The following is a 5,700-nucleotide window of genomic DNA, read 5'->3' on the forward strand; positions in this document are numbered from 1 at the left end:
GAGGGCAGCACGAGCAGCGCCGCGGGCGTCCAGAGGGAAGCTCCGCTGCGCCCCCTCGCGTTGCCGCGGAGACCCAGCTCCGGCTCCCTAACCTCGGCTCCGACAGCCCCGGGAGGGGCCGCGTCTGGGGCGGGGGGCGAGGCCAGGGTGGGGGCGTGTGCAGGGCGGGGGCGCTTAGGGAAAAGGGCGGGCCCCAGCTCGGCATCTAGAGACTCCCGGCATTGGGGGCGAGGGCGTGGCTGAGGGGCGGCGCGGAGGGGCGAGGGGCGAGGGAGCGGAGTCCGTGCCCTCCGCATCCCCGGCTCGCTCTTCTGATCCGCCTCCAACCCACCGTGTCGGTGACGGGGCAGCGGCCTCTTAGACTCGGCGTCCCACGTAGCCTGGATCATCATTGGTCTCAGCCAGCCTGATGCATTCTTTTTTTTTTTTTTTTTTTAAAGATTTTGTTTATTCAAGAAGACACACAGAGAGAGGCAGAGACACAGGCAGAGGGAGAAGCAGGCTCACTGTGGGGAGCCTGATGGGGGACTCGATTCCTGGTCTCCAGGATCATGCCCTGGGCCAAAGGCAGGCGCTCAACCACTGAGCCGCCCCCCCCCCCCCCGGTGTCCCTCTCCCGATCGTTCCATTAGTAAAATAAAAAATCCGTTAGTCAATAAATAACAGGGCCTGTTGAGAAAAGGCCCAGCTTCAGCCAAGGTTGGGGAAATTCTCGAGGTGAATGGGCCTGGAACTTGGCTCCCAGATTTAGCCCAGGGCCTGGATGTGGCTCTTCTGGGTCCAGGGGGAAGGTCCCAGGTAAGGGTCTGGCTGACCAGTGGCCTCTGGGCCTCAGAGGCAGGGTGGCAAGGGGCAGCTCACTTTCCTTGAGAGGGAGAATTCTCCCAGGCCAGCAGGCTATACTCACACTAGCAGGACCTTAGTCCCCTTCTCCTCTAGGAGGAGCCCTTGGCATGGGTGGCCCTCTAAGGGTCCCTGCCTCTCTGAGGACCAGGGTCACCTCTACTAGTATTTTTTTTTCCTACTTTGAGATTGCTAAACTCCAGTGTACCTTGTTTTAGGAAGCCTGTTCAACCTCCTAAATGGGACTCTTTTTTTAAATTAAGATTTTATTTATTTATTCATGAAAGACACACACACAGAGAGAGGCAGAGACACAGGCAGAGGGAGAAGCAGGCTCCATGAAGGGAGGAGCCCGATGGGTGGGACTTGATCCCGGGACTCCAGGATCACACCATGAATCAAAGGCAGACGCTCAACCGCTGAGCCAGCCAGGGATCCCAATAGGCTTATTTCTATATTTTTACTGTCACTTCCAGATACAGAGCTGTTCAGGGTGGGTTGCATTTATCTGGCCAATAAACATGGCCCAGCCCAGGTTCTGGACCAAGTTTTGGGATTGGCACAAGGAGAACCAAAAGCTTTCAGCACAGGCCCGGGCTTGTCCACCTTGCTCCCCCCAAATCCTACCTTTCTTTCCCACTAAGGCCAAAACAGTTCCCATCTTTCAGACTTTGAAGCCCTCTCACCCACCTCTCTTTAGAATTTACATTACATTAATTATGGACAGAGTTTAGCCATATTTTGCACATATGAGTTGGATTCTTTTTTAACTCTACAAAAGATTCCGTTTTTTTTAAAGCCATGTTAGAAAAAAAATCAAGTAGTATCAAAGTATACACATTGAAAAGGAAGTTGCCTTCCCATTCTTGATCCTTTTTTCTTTTTAAGTAACCTTTATACTCAAACTGGGGCTTGAACTCAGGATCCTGAGATCAAGAGTCACATGCTCTACTGACTAAGCCAGCCAAGTGTTGCCCCCCCTCTTCCTTGATCCTTAATTACTTCTTCCAAAGGATACCTCTGTTATACATTTTTATGACCTTTCTCTTGTTTTTGTTAAAATTGATTATGAAAATAAATTCAAATAGAAGATACATGCCTTTATAAAAAGTTGCTAAGTGTGAAATGAAACACATAGAAGTAAAGGTACTTGGAGGAGATTTTCTTATATGGAGACTGGACTGGATGAAGTTTCTTGAAATAGAAGTCCAGTGACCTTGGAATTGAGGAGGACTTGCTTCTCTGCCTGATTCATTTTCCATTAAAAACACAGGCATTCTTTCCTGCTCAGAGGACTTTTTTTTTTTTTAGGTAGAATTTATGTACAGTTCACCGGTTTATTTTTATTTTTATTTTTTTTAATTTTTATTTATTTATGATAGTCACATAGAATGAGAGAGAGAGAGGCAGAGACACAGGCAGAGGGAGAAGCAGGCTCCATGCACCGGGAGCCCGACGTGGGATTCGATCCCGGGTCTCCAAGATCGCGCCCTGGGCCAAAGGCAGGCACCAAACCGCTGCGCCACCCAGGGATCCCCCAGTTCACCGGTTTAAAGTGTACAATTCAATGGTTTTCGGTATATTTACAGGGTTGTACAACTGTCATCACAGTCAAATTTAGGACATTTTCATTTCCCCCTGTACATTTTAGCTCCTCATATCCCCCCAAGCCCTGTCACCCTTAGCAACCACTAATCTATCTTTTATCTCCATAGATTTCCCTATTCTAGACATTTTACATAAATGGAACCATGCAATATGAAATCTTTTGTGACTGGCACCTTTCACTTAGCCTAATTTTTTCAAGGGGTATTCTTGATGTGGCATGTAAAACTACTTCATTCCTTTTTATGGCTGAATAACATTCTCTTGTATGGAGAGACTGCATTTTATTTATCCATTCATCAGTAGATGTATGTTTGCATTGTTTCCACTTGGCCATTATGAATAACATTGCTGTCAACATTTGTGTACAAATGTTTGCGTGGATGTACATTTACATTTCCTTTGAAATGATTGGAATATTTGGGTCTTAGGGTAACTACATGCTTGTTTGTTTATTTATTCATTATCTGTACACCCAACACGGGGCTTGAATTCAGGACCCTGAGATCAAGAGTTGCACACTCTTCTAACTGAGCCAGCCAGGCACCCTATGTGTTTAATTTTTTGAGGAACTGCTAGACTGTTTCTGAAAGTGGCTGCATCATTTTTTTTAAGATTTTAAAAATTTTATTTATTAATGAGAGATACAGAGAGAAAGGCAGAGAGAGAAGCAGACTCCCCGTGAAGAGCTTGATGTGAGACTCGATCCCAGGACCCTGGGATCACAACCTGAGCCAAAAGCCGACATTCAACCATTGAGCTACTCAGATGCCCTGGCTACACCATTTTATGATTCTTCAGCATTGTATGAGTGTTCCAATTTCTCTATATGCTTACAACATTCGTTGTTATCTGTCTTTTTGATTATAGCCATCCCAGTGGGTGTGAGTGGTATCTCATTGTGGTTTTTATTTGCATTTCCCTGCTGGCTGATGATCTGAGAACTTTTTATAAACTGTGTTTTGCAAGTAGGGTTTTCTGCCCAGTTGTCATTGTCACCTGATGTGATAATGCCTCTGAAAGACGTGAGGGTGTCCACTTACTCTTCAGTTTTTCCCCAACAGCAATAATGTCCTCTGCATTATGATTATGAAGCCACCCAATCATTCAAAGCTTCTTGAAAAAAAAAAAAGACTTCTTGAGCACAAGTGGGCTATTGGGTCCTAGGATACAGAGAAAGAGAGAGAGAGAGAGAGAGAGAGCCAAACCTTGCCCCTTGTAGAGCTTGGTGCATAAGGGTGTGGCCCTGGATTCCAATCCTTGCTTTGTCACCTCCCAGCCATGTGGCTTTGGACAACTTCGCCCAGCCTCTGTTTGCCAGTCTGTGAAATAACGTTGCTCTGAGAGTCACATGTAAAGCGCTAGGCACAGTGTCTGACGCGTAGTGAGTGCTTAGTAGGCATTGGTTAAAGGTGAAGCCAGACAAAATACATGTTAACAATAATGGATAGTGAGATATGATCAAAGAAGTATAAAGTGTCATGGGAGCACATAGTGGGGACCCCAATCCCACTCCAGGGTCTGGGAAAAGCTACCTAGAGGAATTGATGTTTAAATGGAGAGACCATAGGGGCTCCTGGGTGGCTCAGTTGGTTAAGCGTCTGCCTTTGGTTCGGGTCATGGGTCATGGATCATGATCCTGGGGTCCTGGGATTGAGCCCTGTGTTGGTAGGGCTTCCTGCTGAGCAGGGAGCCTACTTCTTGCTCTCCCTCTGCCATTCCCCCTGCTTGTGCTCCTCTGCCCCCCGTCAAATAAATAAAATCTTAAAATAAAATAAATGGAGAGACAATAGATGAATAGGAGTTGCTAGAGCAAGGGCAGTGTTTGTGTGGGTGGGAGAGCGTTGTTCCTGGCAGGTAGACCAACTTGTGCAAGGCTTGGAGGCAACAGAAGGGAGCACTGCATACTGGAGAGACTGAAGTGTCTAGAGCAGTTCTGTCCAACGGAATTCTCTGCAATGGTGGAGAAATTCTATATCTGTGTAATCCAATATGGCAGCCACTAACCACATGTGACTATTGAGCATTTGCCATGTGGCCATTATGACTGTAGAACTGAATGTTTAATTTTATTTTATCATAACTGATTTAAATAGCCGCTGTGGGGGGATCCCTGGGTGGCACAGCGGTTTGGCGCCTGTCTTTGGCCCGGGGCGCGATCCTGGAGACCCGGGATCGAATCCCACGTTGGGCTCCCGGTGTATGGAGCCTGCTTCTCCCTCTGCCTATGTCTCTGCCTCTCTCTCTCTCTCTCTCTGTGACTATCATAAGTAAATAAAAAAAATTTAAAAAAAATAGCCGCTGTGGTTCGTGACTACTATATTGGACAGTGCAGGTCAAGAGTAATGTGCAAGATGGGGTTGCAGTGAGAGATGAAGGTGGGGAAGGACATCTAGACTGCGCAGTTTGCATTTTATTCAAAGCCCCAGGGGAAGCTTTGATTAAGCTTAACCACTGATTGGGGGAAGGGGAGTGGGGTGATCTGGTGTTCACTTTGGGAAGATCCTTCCAGTTGCTGTACAGAGAATGGGTTATAAGGGTGAGGGTCGGGTTGGTGTCAAGCAGGGAGACCAGTTCGGGGGTGGCTGCAGTCTCCCAGGGAAGAGAGGATAGATGTTTCGACCAGAGGGAGAAGAGACAGTTTGGTAGGCTTGGGGCGGGGATTGAATTCTAGGGAACTAGGGAGAGGAAGGTGTCCCAGGTGGGCTTGGAGGGTGACTGCGGCCTCAAGCCTCACCAGGGCGGGGCGGGGAGTTCGGATTTCAGCATTACCTGGAGGCGTCCCTGACCTCCCCCTGCTGGTGGGTGCTGGAAGCGCCTTTCACTGCGGGAAGTGTGCTGCGGACAGCTCCCCACCCCACCCACCCTACCCCGGCTCCAGAGGTTGGGAGAAACCCCCCAAACGGCTAGTTTCTTGGGTGTCGTGCATCCCAGGGTCGTGCGCTGGGCTGGGCTAGGCTCCTCCTCTCCCTGGGGCCCACCCATAGTAGCTCTGTCGGCCCTGTGATGGGTTCACCACCAGTCCCCAGTGGGAGCCCCAGGACCCCTGTGGTGGGGAGCGGGAGGGGGTAGATGTCAGCACAGTGGGGCAGGAATCCACCACCCACCCCACCCTCACTCAGTGCCAGCTCCCACCTGCTGCTGGCCTCTGATTGCCCCCACCCCCACCTGCGCCCTCCTTGGCTAGACGGTGGGGGTGGGGCGGCGGGGCGTGTCTCCCCAGAGCAGGGTGTGGCCCGTGGTCCAGCTAGT

Source organism: Nyctereutes procyonoides, unplaced genomic scaffold (assembly GCF_905146905.1).
Source record: "Nyctereutes procyonoides isolate TBG_1078 unplaced genomic scaffold, NYPRO_anot_genome, whole genome shotgun sequence".
Classification (NCBI taxonomy): Eukaryota; Metazoa; Chordata; class Mammalia; order Carnivora; family Canidae; genus Nyctereutes; species Nyctereutes procyonoides.